Source organism: Nicotiana tabacum, chromosome 8 (genome assembly GCF_000715075.1).
Source record: "Nicotiana tabacum cultivar K326 chromosome 8, ASM71507v2, whole genome shotgun sequence".
Classification (NCBI taxonomy): Eukaryota; Viridiplantae; Streptophyta; class Magnoliopsida; order Solanales; family Solanaceae; genus Nicotiana; species Nicotiana tabacum.
Window position 1 is genome coordinate 17,944,875 of NC_134087.1, and position 18,999 is coordinate 17,963,873.

Sequence of the window (18,999 nt, forward strand, 5' to 3'; positions counted from 1 at the left end):
CCTACTAGGGGCATTAGTGAAGGTATCAACAATGGGAACCCTTCTAGGGTTAGGTTTTGATGAAGACATGATGATACGATGAAGAAGCAAATAGAGATTTGAGAAAATTGGATGTTCAGAAAACTTTATGTTGTAAAGACAAAGAAGAAAATTATATTTATACTAAGAAACAACCATCAAAGGAAAAGGTGCAATAGTGGAAGGACCATAATAATGATAACTGACACTTCGTGAACAGTGAAGCCGTGAAAAAGCCTTAAAAAGTGCTGCAAAACTGCAGAACCAATGAAGAGGTGACACGAGTGAAGAACATTAAATGGAAGTGACAATTGAAGCGTTGATTCTGTCATAGCATTAATGGTGACAAAAATTCTCGTTTTAATGAAATTCACTTCCCAAATATTCAATCAATGAATAAATGGCAAGTGGGGGGACTATCTGTATCGAAAAAATTTCAGTTAACATATTAAAGTGGTGTAAAGATGACGTGTCATGACACATAGACTGGTCAAAGAGTTACAACTGGCAAAGAGACACGAGTTGCAACAGATACGAGCAGAGGCAAAGGAAGAGGCATGAGCGGTTATCCAAAAGACTCAGCGCTCGTACTTATTTAAGTCTAAGAATCAAAGGAAATGAATCTGACACTACATGGGAGTACAGATACAGTATTTAATAAACCTTAAATACTAAAAACATTAGAAAATCTGTATTAAATACAATGATTATGTAATATAGCATTTAATGTCCTTAATTGTCTATAATGGCCTTATTATGACAAAGACAAAACGCATATCTCCAAAATAGCTATAAAAGGGAGAGAATGGATCAATTGTAACGACACGAAATACTATCTGAATATACTGGTTTACTTGTTTTCTCTTGTTTATATCATTGCTAGTAAAATTACTTTCTTTCATATATTCTTTTGATTATCAGTAACCCGAGTTCTTCTAAATTAAAGCTTTGACCGAAATTCCAATTTTTGGGTTAAATAGTATACTTCACCACATTGTCTCCCTTTGTCCTCGTTGCCTTCATGTGAACAACATTGTCCCCCCCCCCCCCCCAAAAAAAAAACATAAATCTTCCATACGTGAGCAACGACACAGGGTTCGTGGCAGCGAAGTTTCTTGGAAAAAGTTACGATTTCCCAGGAGAAAGGGTTTGGGCTAGTGAGGTTGTGCCTATACAATATAGTGCCGGCCCAAGGCGGAGACAACTAAAGCAATCGCTTTAGGCCCCATATTTGTGGTTCACCTATAACGGCCCAGCTTCCTCCGTATTCGACGGCGATTTTGGCAACCGGAGAAAGTTGCTCAGGTAAGGACTGTAAATCAATACAATACCACAAATCCTCGTAGCAATAACCATGAACATATATCAAAGGGTGCGGTTGCGTCAGTTGCGTTGCCATTGAAGTTGAAATAGTGAGATACACACATACAAAATAGGTAATCCTGTGGCTTTACGTCTAGGATTTTGAAATTTGCGTGAATTGTAAAGAAATTGAAAGAGTTAGCTCTGTATTGTTTTAGGGTTTTTTAGATCTAGGGCTTTAGAATGGGTGGCGTCTATATGATACTCAAGTTTGTAGTTTCTTTCTTTCTTTTTATATATACTAGTATACGTATCCGCGCGATGCGCGGATTAATTCAATGGAAAAATGAATGGAGAGCGATAATAGAAAAAGATGTATATTGAAGTCAAAATTTAGTGGCCGTATTCAAAAGAATTAAACCAAAACACAAATAGATGAATTTCTTTCACTTGTTTCTAAAAGATTTTTACATGCCATTTGTTTGTATTTATCAGTCAAATTGCAGCTTGAATTGATAAACCTCCATGATTGCATCGATTTTTTTTTTTTTTTTTTGGTTTCTCTGTTTGATGTTTGCGTAGCAAAGTTGCTTAATTTAATTAGTTTTTTTTTTAAATTTAAATTATGCATTATGGTTATGAAGGTTTAATTATATGATAGACTAATGTTTTAAAAGCAAAGCAGCTTGTGATTTTTGCCCGTAAGAGTGGTTTTGGAAGGTTATGCATCATCTTATATATCTTAGAAATTCCAATATTATGATTGATAGTAGTACAAAATAATTTTATGTTATTTGGAAGTCATTGATATGGAGAGATTTGTTCTTCGTTTAGTAGTACCCACTATTAATTGATTCCTTCTTTGAGCACACAACTTAGAAAATCATATTGTTTCAAATATTATTACACACTTGAAAAGGGTGTGAACTTTTTTTAGCCCACAAAAATGTAAGACAGAATGTTGGGAAGTCAATGCTTGTGCCATATTACCCATTGATAAAACATAACATATAAAAGACTCTACATAACAATTGTACATGATTAAATACAACTGTATATAAGTCTTGCTAAAATATTTGCTTCCTCATTAACATCTACTGCCAAACAGAATATCAGAAAAATCCTAAGTGAAGAATAAAGAACTAAATTAAGTTTTAATTTGTCACAATGTATAACCACCAAATTGAATATAAGAAAAATCCTATTCTACTTCTAAGAGACTCGTAATGGCAAATAAAGTTGTTGAAACGTATTCCTCTAAATATTTAACTCAAATTGCCATATATGTTTCATGGAGGATAAATTATGACTAAGAAATAGTGATGGAAAAAATTTCATCAAGACTTGATGACATTTTTATATTTTTGACTTCCTCTAAGTTAGAATCAAAGCACATGGAGAAGTATCCATGAATCCTATAAATTGAACCATTCCGAAACATTTCTCTGTCATAGTGATAAAAGGGTATAGAGCAACAACAATAAAATCTCCATGATACATTCCCTGTCAAACAGTCCAACCAAATAGAATTCAACTTTCAACGGCAATAAAATTGCAGCAACGAAGAAGGTACACTAACTTCCTATTAATTCAATCACGAATATAATCGTAATAGCAGGTGAAAGAGGATAAAGCTTGAATGATAATTAAGTATAAAAATTCGATTAGTTCAAATAACTAAGATGTTGCATAAATATATCCCTAACAGAATGAGTCAACTAACGATTAAAGTACATATTCTTAGAAAAGAATCTGGATCAATAAAATCTATAATCGAATAAGTAAATTCACTTCACTGCGGCCAATCATAGATGTTTTCTTTTTTAACCACTTTGCAAACTTTGTTGCTCAAGAGTTAACAACTCAGATCGTCATCTAATAATACCGCGATCTTGTCATCTTGTCATACGTCTTCAATGGAGACATCATGTCATTATCATCTGTAGTTTTCTATAGGAATAAATAAAATTAACATTCAGATGCTTCGTTTGTTAAAAAAAATTAATCGTATCCATACCTGTACAGTCATTTAGCCACTATTTTTACATTTAAGCAGAATAAATTAAGCTCAAATAATGACTTTCTTTGTTCTACTATGATAAGAAAAAAAGGGATCAATTGCAAAACAAATTTGCATTTTTATCAAAAAGTTTCATGCAAGTGAGTAAAGTATTTTGTGGTGTATTAACTGAGTTTTAGCATTTCATGATTTACACACAAAACACATCTTGTGATACAAATATCAATGCAGTTTATTTAATTTTTTAACAGCATATATGTTTACTTGCTACCGAATATAAACCCTTGATACTAGTAATTAAGTTCTTTAGTGAATCCTTAGAAGAATCCGTGTTTTGACCAGATCTAAAATTTTATTGTCAAATATATATATATATATATATATATATATATATATATATATATAAACAAAATAAGTGTCATTTTAAAGGACAAATTAAAAGTTAGCAAAGTATTTATCTCACATTCCTTCTCTTCATCTACGCTTTGAATAGTATTGAAGTCAGGGTCCTAACAAATATAAAAAAATTAAGTCTTGAAAAAAAACTAAATATGAAACTAACGTAAATCTACAAGTTAAATATGTTATGATGTTTGTGAGCAATGATCACATACGGTGAAGTCATCTGAATATGGAGCATGAGTATATTTCTTTATCAGATGAGGAGTCATCTGTAAGCCTAACAACATTATAAACTTCATCTTGCATCTGAATGTTCGAACTTTTGACAATGACCTTAAACATGAATTTTCTTTCAAGAATATTATTCAACTCTACTGGTTAGGAAGATTCGTCAACATCGCCAGTATTCTAGAAGAAATTTCAGCTTAGAAAATTATTTAAAAACAAATATGAGCTTAATTTAAAAAAATACCTCAAGTAATCTTTCCTTCAATTCGTTTGCGGACTTGCCTATGAGAAACATGAATTTTCGGTCCCAGAGCAACAGTGAAACTGATCCAGTAGTGTCCATGACCCTAACTTGAAGCATGTACCTAAATACATGTTTGATTTGAGATATAACTATATGTTTTGATGGATTAAGAAAATATAATTTCTGTTATTACCTATTCACAGTCGAGTAATCATTATTTTTATATTTTGGGTTTGGGCAACGATAATGTTACTACTTTTATCCACCTTCTTTTGACACTTCTTGCCTGACATACGACCACCCTTTTAGAAGTTCTAAATTTCCAATACTTGCAATAATCCAACTTGTGATATTGAAAATGAGGATATCATGTTTGTGCAAAATAAAATGATATAAATTAGGCATACTTTAAATTAGGCATATTACGATCGTCATTAATCAAAAACCAAAATGCCAATAGAGATATGAATATATGTAGATTAATTTGTGGAAAAACAGTTATTTACATACATTTTTTTTGGTAATTAAAATTACTATTAATCACCAACGAAAATATTACAAAGCATAGCATAGCATTCCCAGCTAGATGTTCTCTACAAAGAGTACCCAAGACCTAAAACTATCTGTTTTTTCTAATCCAATACATGTATTATATAACTAAGCTGAAAACAAAACACTATGACTACTTTCTTACATACAACTTTCTTACTAAAGAGATTGAAGAGTAAGTTAAACTAAGCAGATTATCAGCTATTTAGAGTGAAGAAGTAAAACAGTTAAAACATAAAGTCAAAATAATTATAATTATGCTCATATTACATGAAAAAAATGGCACCGTCTTTTTTTATCCTCATTGTCTAGTGGTGCCAACAATGCCTAGAAATTAAAAAATATACCAAGAGCAGAGCAAAAATCCAGATTTACAAATTTAAAAATAGAGAAGCAAAACGTGACACATACTGTAGTATATCAATGAGAAACATATTTGAGGATATATGAATTTGGTGCACAAATGCTTCAATCGGGTTATTGCTACTGATTAACCCATGAATACACACATATGCAAATTAAAAATAGAGTTAGCAAAACGAATTATAAGACGATAACATATTTTTAAGACCTTTTCATCTTGTAGAACCAATTCAATTTGGAAAGTAACGCTTGAATTGTAACGATCGGGTACTTCCCATAGACGAACAACTCGAACTTTCAACTTCCACTGCATCTTCGAAATTGTTATATCCTTGATTAAATCAATGTGAGTAGCCATATTTTGCAAAAAACATATATTTTCTTGAATTTTTGATAGCAGTAGAAGATTTGAATATAAGAACAAGAACAGAGTACCATAGAAGTTTTTTAAGGGATAAATCTGAATCTTTAACCATACTAAGCGGTACAATTTGCAATAAAAGATAAAATACATACCAATTTGTCCTTCACATCAGTGAGGAGTTCCGTGATGCACACTTGTATCAAAAAACTGACATGAGGAGCGGTCTCACTAAACTACAGAATGTTATTAGCTTACAAAGGAACTGACTGAATATCACTAGTTAGGACGAGAACAAAACAAAGCAAAGGTCAATGACCTTTTCTCTTTATTTCCAGTAATGACATACATATGTTTCCAACAATAACAAAAGCTTAGGTCAAAAGCCAATGCAACTATTGGCATCTTCCCAGTTATATTTTCACCGTTTGGTTATTTCCATCATGATATATATATGTGCCAAGAAAAGCAAAATCTAAAGTTAAAAGCAGATGCAAACCATTGGCATCTTTACATTTACACTTTTATCACAAAACAGGTCTTTTACTTTGTGGTGGAGCAAATGACCAAAAATAGCAAGAGAATGAGGCCGATCAGTTGGTAATCCATCAAACTCTCTACTTTATACTTCTAACTCAAAAGAGAATCATCTGAGAAGACGGACCAAAAAAATGATCATTCCGATCCCAAAGCTTCAACCTTTGGACCATGAAGAGCAGGGGGATGAAAGTCTTTGCCCCAGCCTCAAGGTACTAATGGACAAGGTGTCGACATTTCTGAAGGTGGTTCACACCCTCTATACGGTAACACCAATGCATCTTTTAACGGAGGATTTTCGCCTTTTCAATGTCGATCCATTTCTCCCTCACAAAATACTCCGAGTACCATAGAAGTTGAACGCAGTTTGGAGCAGTTCCATATGGTTTCAGTCGTGGTTTTGGTTTCAATCGTGCATATGTTATGGTTTAGCAACTGCCCTCTATCAGTGTAGGTTTGCTGAGTAAATTTAAGGAAAGCAGTTTTCTTTTTTAAGTAAACAACATATGTTTAATCAGTTAGTTTTTTTAAATTAATGAAATATGAATTAAATAAAGCACTTTCTTTTTTTTAAAAAAAATTACGGTCTTCATAGTTCAAAAGTAGATGATCAAATAATTTTTTAAAATGTATGTTTTAAACTTAGTTAACTTTTAAAAAAAATAAAGCTAAAATTTTGAATTAAATAAAGTTGTGTTAATTTTTTCTTTGAAATGTATGTTTTAAACTTAGTTAACTTTTTTTTAAAAAATAAAGCTGAAATTTTAAATTAAATAAAGTTGTATTAAAAAAAACGGCTCTTCATGGTTCAAAGTTAAAGAGTAAAAAAATTATGTTTTACAATAATTTAATTTTTTTAAAATAAAGAAATCTGAAACTGTGAACGATTTTTTTTTCAAATAATTTTATAGCTCCTATTTTTTGGAGGATTGTCCTAAATTGTCAAGTGGCATATTCTGATGGTGCCACTTGGCGAAATGAGAATGTTTATTGATATATGTATATGATAAATTACATTCAATATTTCATTTTTATTCTATATTTGTAATCCTCTAGCAACTCTTCTAGGAGAGATAGATTTGAATGTAATCTTTCTCTTAGAAGTGAGAGATCCATCCTGTACCTTATTTGTTGGCTCCTTGAAATTCTTAGAATAGGTCATTCAACATATTGGACTGTTCTTACTTCTATCAACTCGGGCAGAAAACTTAAATAAAAGACACTCCAGAAAAACTAAAGTAACTATAAACTCATGTAGAACTATATCTAATTAAATTATACCTTTTCATCTTTCTTGTGTGCATCCTCGATTTGAATTTCACTTTGCAACAATGATTCGGTCTATCTCTTGCGATTTTCTTTAGGGAATATTTAGGACGCTTCCATCATGGATGACACTATTTCATCCTACAACATAACCAATATTTGAATTTTTCTACTATTATTTTCAAGTTGGAAAGTTTAAAGGTTGGAAAAACTGTATAGGAGACCAACTGTATATAGGAGTTTTATTTTAGATTCAGAATTTTAACCACAAGTTTAAAAATTCTGAGTTATCTAGAGCTTGGATAAGATTTTTTTTTCAAAAGCTTTAACAATACAATAAAAGTTAGGATTTTTCTTTTCAATCCCAAAACATGTAACTATTCCCTCCTTTGAAATAATGTACCAATTTGTTCTTAGTTTGAATAAATTAAAAAACCTACTCGAAAAAATATGGGAGGAACTCTTCATGTTAACTGAATTGACAGGTTCACATTTATGAATTTGTTTTCTATTTTGAATTATTTTAAATCTTAAATTCTCAGGTTTAATAAATTAAAAAAATTGCCCAGAAAAGTAATATAATGATCTGATATTAAAGTGTTAATTGAATTAGTAGGCTTCAATTTTTTGAACCTAGACTCTTGACGTTAATTGAAGTGGTAGGTTTTAATTTTTTAACCTATTTTATATTTTAAATTATTTTTGAAACTCCAACTTGAAAGTACTCCTCAATTTGAATTGGTAGTTTTTTATTTTTAATTTTTTTAATTTTGTTTCTTATAAATAATAATATAAAATTAATTTTCTTTTTAGGGATAAAAAACGTGTCATTTAATTGTGCAAATAAGCTATTATTTTAAAATTTTAAAAATTTTGATATTTTGAATTTTGGAAAAAAAGTGTCCTTAACGGTTTTTTTTTAAATAAATTTGAACCTTCAAATTAGTTGGAGGTTTGTCCTAAAATTGACACATGTTCATTTTCTGTTTTGACACTTGACACAATATTATGAATTTGCCTCTCCTTTTCTATATTAATAGACACTTGGCACAATATTATAAATTTGCTTCTCCTTTTCTATATTAATAGATATTCTATTTATATTAGCAAAACGGGAAATGAGTTAGTTTGTGGGTAAACCTTACTTTGAAAAGCTAGCAAATGAGGTCCTGTAGAAGGTGGAAATTAAAAGAGTAGAAACTATTGAAATTTTTATGACGGAACAACAACAACAACATAACCAGTATTATCTTATGTCGTGGGATTTGGAAAGGATAGTGTGTGTTGGGTTTTAAGCATTAATATGGCTTAAAAGAGGGTGAATGGAAATGGAGGGAAATGAAATTTGTAAGTGAGATTTTAAGTTTTCCCCCCTTGATGAAGGAACATTGTCCCATATTTGAAAAGGAAGAGGAAAAGGTTTTTAATGGGTATATAAGCAATTGCTCTTCTTCTAGTTCTTAAAAAGTTGAGAAGAAGGCAAGCCTCGCACCGTCGTCGTCGCTCGCTCGGCTTCGGATTCGGTCAATTGATTAATTAATTTTTTGGACCAATTTTTTTTGTTAATAGTAAATATTAACAGCCAACCGTTTTCATTTTTCCGTTTTCTATTTTGGTAATAGAAAATTAACTAGCCTCTTCAATTTTCCCTCTTTATTGTTGAATAAATAACTATTTATATTATGGCATTTATGATGTGGCCGTTTTGCATAAACAGCCATTCAGAAGAGTTGCACCTCTTCAGATTTCAGCCCAACATTGGCTATAAATACAAGTTCATTCTCTCAGATTTTCCATACGACTTTCTGAGTTTCTCCTCCTTCTGCATTGTTTTAAAACTTCAAAGAAAGCAACAGTAAGTGTGATTTGCTACCGAACTTTGTGTTCGCTGAAACACTGGAGTTTGAAGTACCAGTAAACCAGTGTGTAATTCGTTCTATTTTGGGAGAAAATAATCCATAACCTTGGGTACTAGGAGGGGATTAAATTCCTTAAGGAAACACTGTGAATTCAGTGGGCTCGGATTAATTTTTGTTTCGTTTATATTTCTATTTATGTTGTTTTATCTTTCCCATAATTAGTTTACAAATACAGCTTAATACCAGTGTATACGTAAACCTTGCCCCTACCTTATGAGGATAGAGAGATTGTTTCCAATAGACCCTCAGCTCAGGATAGTATAAGTACCACATTAATAAAATATAGCCTAGAAGGGACAATATCAAAAAGCCATATAAAAATAGAATAAAACAAAATAGTAAAGTGATCAACAATGAAAGAAAACAACGGTTAATCATAAAAACCTACTACCAACAGAAATTTTTTTATGACGGGACAAATCCTAATGTATATTTCCTTTTCTTGTTTACCATTTGTTCAAAAAAATTAAGTTTCATAGGGAGCAATGCTTCTATTCATGATTTGCCACGCTTTTCTCTCTGCCATTTTCTAAGAAAACTATTTATATAATCAAATCACTTATATAATGTTATAAGGTAATTATTACAGACAAATTTATATGATATTAATTAATCAATTACCTAGTAAAATTAGCAACAGCTGACGTACAATCTCATTCACTGATAACTATCTACATATATTCTTCTTTATGTGACAGAGGGTGAAAGGGAAATAAGATAAGCTATGGATAGTGACTTATTGCACATTTGCACTAGTACTCAATTATCAGCATGTCACTAGATCCAAGAAATTAAAGTTTAAAGGAATGGTCACAGCAGTTGAAAGTTGAAACCAATTAAATTGGGCCTGAAGATGCACTTTTTGTAAAGCAGTGAAGGGTTTCTGTGGTCCTCATAGAAGAATATAGAAAAAAAAAACTTAACCAAAATAAAATATTATATATATATATATATATATATATATATATATATATATATGTATATTTTATAAAAGCATGAATATTTAAATGCTAAATGTTGAGCGACAAAAATATTCCTGAAATATTGATTGACTTTTAGGCCTTTCAAAATTAGATTCATTCTTCAAACAAAACAATAGAATATGGGATAAAATTGTAAGATTTAGTGTGAGTTTGAAACTAACCAATACTATAAATTTTAAAACCATAAAACTACGTGAATTATAGTGTCTCAAATATAGGAATTTGTTACCAACTAATAGTAATTTTTCTTAAAGCCCCTTATCATTGGAAAAAAAGAAGAAGAATTTCTTAATCCATAAAATAACGTAAACTTCCAATGCCATTCTAATTCCTTTTGGACAAAATAAAAATCAGAAAGCTATCAAATTGCTCTATAGTGAGGAATTTATAATTTAAATTTATATTTTTTAATAACTTAATTGTACAAATTATATATATATATATATATATATATATATATATATATATATAATACACACAAAAAAAATTAAGACACTAAATAATGGTTGGCAAAAATATCAACGCTCGCACATACAAGCTTTAGAGTTGCATGGTAGGCATGAATAGGTTTGAATATGAGTATTTGCGTGACAGAATGAATTTTATTCCTTCGAATAAATTATAAATGTGTTTTCAATCTATATCTAAGATAAATAGTTAAAAAGAAATGTTTACAAGTCAACAACAAGGATATGACAGTTTGGTTTGGTAGATATGGTGATCTTTTAATATATATGAATATATACACGCTAGAAATGCTAAATCTCAATTGGTAACTATTCCAAATAAATCAATCACTTTTAAAAAATAAATATACTAAGTTACATCTAAATGTTATCTGTGACGATTGATTTGATTGGAATAATAAAAATCTGGGTTGAATAATTTCCTAGCGATAACTTTTGTATAATATGATTCAAAGAAATGTGTTTTCAATATGTGGCTAGGAATTTAAAAATTTTAGACATAAAAATGTGTAATAATTGAAACAGAATAACGTCCAACTAAAAAAAGTATCATGAATGACAGTGATAGCTAAATGACTTTTAAACTTAGTTTTCTCCGTTATCAATATATTTTTATCTTGAGAAATACATTAGACGTCATATACGTACCTAAAGGATTAACTAAAGTAAATCATAAATTCACATAATAGTAAATAATAGTATATTCGTTAAGTTATTTTACAACTTCAATCACATAAATTTGTAACTCCATACTATTTAGTTTTAATTTGTTCTCTATATTATGTCAAAACACTATTTATGAATTGGTTTGTATAATAAATTATATTTTATTTATTTATTTAAGGAACTGATTTCATACTGTGTACATATGCAGTTGAAAGTTTATTATTGCCAGTACACGCTTCTCGTGCAACGTATATATATATATATATATATATATATATATATATATATATATATATATATATATATATATATATATATATATATATATATATATATATATATATATATATATATATATATATATATATATATATATATATATATATATATATATATATATATATATATATATATATATATATATATATATATATATATATATATATATATATATATATATATATATATATATATATATATATATATATATATATATATATATATATATATATATATATATATATATATATATATATATATATATATATATATATATATATATATTATAGGAGTCGTTAGTCTTCTCTTTGTTTAGGATAGGATCCTTTATTGTGTGGCTATTTTTTTTATTTTTTATTTTTGTGTGTGTTTAGGAATCTTTAGTTTTTTGTTTTTAAAGATTTTTACGTATGTCTTTTCTTTGTGTAGCTATTCATAAGTTTCGATTAATGCTGCAAATCGCATAAATTGCAAATTGATGCAAACAAGTTAGTAATGTTTCATTAAAGAATAATGATCGCATGAGATTTGTTTTGTGATTGCATAAGTTTGATTAGTTCTGATATGTGGTTCTTCTTTAATTATGATGGGTTTTTAATATAAATGAATTCTATGTTGGTATTTGTAACTACAAATAATTTTTAAACATTCAGGTTGTATTTATTGTTTACCATTTAAATTAATACAAAGTTTGAAGTCTATAGAACTTTGGCTTTTCTAGAATCGTTTTTACATGAGCAGACAGACCTTCAGAATAATTTTTGAAATGGTCTTTAGCTTCGGAAGTTACATTGGCAGTCGTTCAAAAGGAAAGTTGTATAATTAGTTATTACACTTATATTAATTGGTCAAATTAAAATGTCTTTTTATCACACACACTATAATTACGTATTTTAGTCGCTTATTATACTCTAAATTACTGCACTTTAATTGAGTTTGAGTTTTAATCGTTAGTGTCTTGCGCTAATTATGTATTTTATGCCTTGTAAGAGTGATTCCAAGTTATGTAGATATTATGGAATGAATTCAAGCAATTTAAAACTTTGAAGTCCGCGTAAAAGCCCAAGGAATCAAGCCGTGATCGTGTACAGGAATCAACGGATGATAGTTAAGAACAAAACGGAGAATCGAGCGGGCATACGGCGCACAGTCTAGTAAAATGCACATAACGTTTTGCTCAGAAGTCCGTTTGAGCTCCACAATATATCATCGTAAAGCTATTTGAAGGAGCTACAACTTTCATGTTTTGCATTTTTGCGAATTCACACTACCGCGGTGCGTGGAGTGGCGCACAGTGCGCCGCACCTGCGGAAATTTCTTGCAGCCTGTCAGAATCAACAATCTGAACTTTCCCACTGGAGCCCCGTATGCTACGGCGCGGTAGTGCAAATTTTACAGAGTGATTGTCCTATTTCGTACGGGAGAAGGTATTTTCGTCTGGGCCCGACCCTACTTGATATAAATACATGTAAAAACGCTATTTTGGAGGAGTTGGACATACTTTGGACACACTTTAGACCTAAGAAGAACACGGAGCCGTCGTGGAGACCGGAGATTCGACCTAAGGAGGCAAGAACACACTAGGAGCAAGGCGGAGAATTCTTCACGAGTTTTTCACTTCCTTCTTCCTATTTTCATTATTGGTTATGAATTCTCGTATTGTAGTTATGCATACTATTATGAATAGTTAATTTGTTATCTAGGGTTTTGATGGAACCTGTTGAAGGATGATTTTATCGTTATATTAATATAGATTTGCCGTAGTATTATCTCTATTTGTTCAACTATATGCTTATTGTTGTTGATTGAAGGGCCCTCAATTAGCTGTTCCTATTTAGTGTGCATTACTCGGGAGAGAGTGTATATTTAGGTAGTTGTTGAACATCATCACTCCTAACGTATATGAGGTATCAATACGAATGGTTTAAAGGCGGGATTAGGGATAACGAAACCTTGGGTGCGATCTAAGTGACTTGTACTTAAAAGCTAGCTAGTGTAATTCGGGGGAATATGTCTAGTATATTATTGTAATTACTCGGGAGAGAGTTACGACAGTCAGAGTGCTCATGATCGATAAAGAAGACTTAGGCGAATTTATAGAAAACATAGCGGGAAAGATGCTGACAATTGGAGAAATCATAACTCTAGACCTCCTTAATCTTTTCTTCAACCCGTAGTATCTTTAGTTGTTAATCTTCTACTTTAATTATTTAGTTAATTAGATATAAGAATCTTGATATTTATTACTTAGAAATCGTTCGAGCTTGTCTTCTTAGCAATATTGAACAGTTGTAGCTAAGACTTAGTTCTCTATGGGATTCGACTCCGGACTTGTAAACCAGATTGTATTTGCAACAACCACATAGTTCTTTTTATAAGGCATAGTTGGGCGTGATCCGATCGTTGCAAATATAATTCGGTTTACAAGTCCGGAGTCGAATCCCACAGAGAACTAAGGGTTAGCTACAATTGTTCAATATTACTAAGAAGACAAACTCGAACAATTTCTAAGTAATAAATATTAAGATTCTTATATCTAATTAACTAAATAATTAAAGTAGTAGATTAACAACTAAAGATACTACGGGTTGGAAAAAAGATTAAGGAGGTCTACAGTTATGATTTCCCTAATTGTCGGAATCCTTCCCGCTACGTTTTCTATAAATTCACCTAAGTCTTCTCTATCGATCATGAGCACTCTGACTGTCGTAACTCTCTCCCGAGTAATTACAACAATATACTAGACATATTCTCCCGAATTGCGCTAGCTAGCTTTTAAGTACAACTCACTTAGATCGCACCCAAGGTTTCTTTATCCCTAATCCCACCTTTAAACCCTTCGTATTGATCCCTTATATACGTTAGGAGTGATGATGTTCAACAACTACCTAAATATACACTCTCTCCCGAGTAATGCATACTAAATAGGAACAGCTAATTGAGGGCCCTTCAATCAACAACAATAAGCATATAGTTGAACAAATAGAGATAATACTATGGCAAATCTATATTAACATAACGAGAAAATCATCCTTCAACAGGTTCCATCAATACCCTAGATAACAAATTAGCTATTCATAATAGTATGCATAACTACAATACTAGAATTCATAACCAATAATGAAAATAAGAAGAAGGAAGTGAAAAACTTGTAGAAGAATTCTCCGCCTTGCTCCTAGTGTGTTCTTGCCTCCTTAGGTCGAATCTCCGGTCTCCACGACGGCTCCGTGCTCCTCCTAGGTCTAAATTAAAATGTGTCCAAAGTATGTCCAACTCCTCCAAAATAGCGTTTTTACATGTATTTATACCAAGTAGGATCGGGCCCAGACGAAAATACCTTCTCCCGTGTGAAATAGGACAATCACTCTGTAAAATTTGCACTACTGTGCCGCACCATGTGGGCCGCCAGTGGGAAAGTTCAGATTGCTGATTCTGACAGGCTACAGGAAATTTTCACAGGCGCGGCGCAATGCACGCCACTCCACGCACTGCGGTAGTGAAAAATCGCAAAAATGCAAAACACGAAAGTTGTAGCCCTTTCAAATATCATTCCAAAGATATATTGTGGAGCTCAAACGAATTTCTGAGCAAAAAGTTATGTGCATTTTACTAGATAGTATATCGTATGCCCGCTCGATTCTCCGTTTTGTTCTTAACTATCATCTGTTGATCCCTGAACACGATCCCGGCTTGATTCCTTGGACTTTTACTCAGACTTCAAAGCTCCAAATTCCTTGAATTCATTCTATAATATCTATATAGCTCGAAATCACTCCTACAAGGCATAAAATACACAATTAGTGCAAGACACTAGCGATTAAAACTCAAACTCAATTAAAGTGCAGTAATTTAGAGTGTAATAAGCGACTAAAATACGTAATTATAGCCTATTATCAATATATATACTAGTTTTAGAGTACGTGCATTGCACGTGCATTTTATGTCTATCAATAAGAAAGTGTATAGAATATAGAATAAAAATGGTTATGTATAATAGCAATTGATGTAGAGGTAGATGCAACATCCATTTAAAAGGAAAAGTCAATATTACTACATTATGTAATAGAAATAACTGGTTGCATGCAAAGACGAAGACTTTGGGTAAGTTCATTACATAGTATTTGTAATTAGAGATATTTTATTTATAAATAATAATATGTCATGTTGTTGTATCAGATCCAATATCTCTTTATAGATAATGTTTCTTAGTGTATGCTCCTTTTTGTCACTTCGATTATTCTGTCATAATCAGCAAGCCCTTATTCATGAAATTGATATACCTTTTGCAAGAGCAACATGTATTTGTCCATGTGAGAAAATATAATGCGGAAAATACTGTCCTAACATTAGGATTAGATAGATAGATAGATAAATAGATAGAGAGATTGATTTTTATAATTGCAACATAGAAGAAAGACTGTATACAATAAACCCTTATGGTCTGGCCTTTTTTTGAACCCCTCACATAACAGGAGCTTAATACACCACGCAATAAAGATAAAATCATAAGAAAAAAAATTATGCTTATTGCTTTTGTCGAATATTTCTTAATGTGAGTCCTATAAGAATGCTTATTGTTGGAAGAAATATTTGTTTGCTGATGTATGCTTATAGTTTTAGTAGAATGTTTGTGAAATATTATATTTTTTAATAATATATTCATGACTTCAAAATTCACAAATTTTCGAATCTATTTCTTTCATCTATGTGGAGTCTCTTATTAGTTGAATTGGAAGTGTCTCAAGAACGTGCAAACTCTAATGAAGCTACTCAACCAACCCATGAGCCTGTCAGAAAAGCACGAGAAACTTTTAGCATCACATTAAAAAATGCATCTCAATTACTAAGTATAAAATTGTTTAACAAAAAGATATTGAAACATTTTTTATTAAATTAATTAATGAAGATAAAAAGGTAAATCTCAGCCAAGTATAATAAAATCTAGATTAAATGACGCAAGAGAGGAATAAGGTGAATGATGCTTCCTTAGATGTCGGAACCAAATGATTACACATAAATATGATAACTTCTAATGTAGAAAAATATTGCAATGAATGCGATTGGCCAAGATATAAGATGATGTATGGATTTCAGATTTGTAGTAAGCAAAGTTGTCTTTTTTGCATTCACTCTCCTTCTTTACAAAGTGTTCTCCCTCTATTTATAAGGGACAATCCCCTTTTAAACCCTAAAAATGTATAACATAAAGAATATTCGAAAAGCATATTCCCACTGTCTCCTACTACGCTTACACTACTACAGACATCATACGTCCACTAACCACTGTCGGTCGTCACCCTATATAACGACCAAAAGACGCTACATTGCAAGGACCTCGTTCCTCGCCGTACTTAGTAGTGGTCGTGGTCGTCCAAATTTTGACCTATACAGTTAGTCCCTCCACTTGTCGAGGTTGCGGCCTGATGCATCCTTGATAAGCGGACGTCGCCTATACATGCGGAGATATTTGGCTTGCGAATCGTAACGGTTTGGCCAACAACGGAAGAGTAGTGCGCTTCACGATACATTGGGTGGTGTGTCCTGTTGGGAAATGACATCACTTCCACGTGCGTCATCATTACGCCTCTTTCCGAGACAGAGACTCATTGTTGTCGCTTCGGTTTTGGTGCCATTGGCAGCCTTCCACTTTGATTCTGGCGCTAACAAACCCTATAAATAGGTGAAGGGTTTGTTTTTTCAAAACTTCTTGGCCATTTCTTCTTTGGTTATTCCTTCTCATATATTCAGCTTTTGCTCTTGCGATTTCTTTGCTTCCTCTCTTCCGTTCACCGTTCTTGACTTTTTTCGTTTTATTAACATATATTCTGCCATAGATATGCCTAGAACACATCGGTCATGTGAGAGGATTTCTGACGCCACCCCGTTATCCATGGCGCTTCCTTCTGGTGGCGAGGACATGATGGTGGAGGAAAGGGACAATTTTCCCACCGTGGATAAGTTACTTCCGAGACACCCCATGTATCGAAGTGACTTCCTTAAAGAACCTGCTCCTACTCCCACTTCGGTAGTATCTAAAACTGAGCAGGCCTATATAGATGCCCTCCGTACTAAGTACAACATTCCCCCTCATGTCGAGATGGTTCTGGTGGGGAGGGACTTCGTAGAGGTCCATAGACCGGGGTATTGTGCTTTTTATGAATACCACTTTGTGATTGGTCATTCCTTCCCCCTTCTCCCGTTAGCAGAAGAATTTTATCGATTTTATCAGGTTTTCCCGGCGCAACTTTCTCCTCACGTACAAAATATTTTTGGTGTTGACAAAATACGCGGAGTTGGCGGGGTGCGAAGTTGACATTCACCACCTCTTGCACTTGTTTTCCCCTAGTTTTCTCAGGGGCTATGGTGCATTTGAGGCACCGTCGGATCAAAAGGCCGGTGGTCGGAACCAATGACCGGGCGAGCCATAAAGTTTGGCGTAAGTATTTCTTTGTCAGAACTGAACACATTATGTCGGACCCCGCTGGATTCCCGGAGCGGTGGAATGATAATCGTAGGTGTCGTAACTTGTTTACTCTTTTTTTTGTTCATCTTAGTATTTATCTGCGGCTTTCTTTTGCAGTTTTGGGGCGTACAACCCGTCCCATTGCCGGTATAAGGGACTGGGTAGCCCGTTTACTACTTCACTCAGTGGAGACTCGAGACTGGCCCACTTTTGTGAAACGTTTTGGGCCGAAGGTCTCATCTGGTAAGTGTTTTCCTCTGTACCGCTCTTTGGTTGTTTGCCATTGTCTATTGATACGACTCTTTGTGATGACAGGTCGTGGAGCTTCTAGGCAGAGGGCCCAAGTCCCTACATTTTGCCAAGCCATTGCCTCGGCGGGAATGCAATTTACTTTGGAGGAGTCCGTCCGAGAGGGTCGTGCTCAGCCGGTACAGGTAAGAGACTTCTTTCGGGATATGGTTGTGAGGGAAGAGATCTCCTCTTTACCAGTCTATCACCTCATGGATGAGTCCTCTAATGGGGACGAACCTTCGTTGAGAAAAAAGAGGAGGGTACAGCTCGGGAAAGACGTGGCCATTGATACTGGTAAGAGTGGGACGGGTGCATTGGAGACGGCACATGTGCCCGCGTTTATGGCAGACGCCATCTTAGTGGGGAGGTCTCCCCAAACAGAAGGTGTATACCAAAGAGGGGGGTCTGTACGCTTCGTTGAGGGTGGCACATCATCTACTGTCGAAAGGGGCTTACGCGCTAATTTTTAGAGCGTCACACTCATGTAGAGGTCAAACCGGAGGGTTCTGATCGACACATAGTCATCCCTGGGGACTAGGACTTGCTATCGAACTGTGATCAGGTGGCGTCCATTGTTGCCCCTTTATGTGTTGCTCCTAAGAGCGAGGTACTTAGAGCGATGAGTGATGTAGAGTTGTCAC

The 18,999-nt window shown here is 32.9% G+C and overlaps 1 long non-coding RNA gene across 1 annotated transcript; it reads right to left on the reverse strand.

Moving 5' to 3' along the window:
- Positions 1 to 3,790: 3,790 nt before the first annotated feature.
- LOC142163544 (uncharacterized) lies at positions 3,791 to 6,496 on the reverse strand. Its single transcript, XR_012694493.1, has 3 exons — positions 5,643 to 6,496; positions 4,215 to 4,335; positions 3,791 to 3,849 (listed from the first exon to the last, which is right to left on the reverse strand). It is a non-coding gene; the product is annotated as an uncharacterized LOC142163544 (long non-coding RNA).
- Between the last annotated feature and the right edge of the window lie 12,503 nt (positions 6,497 to 18,999).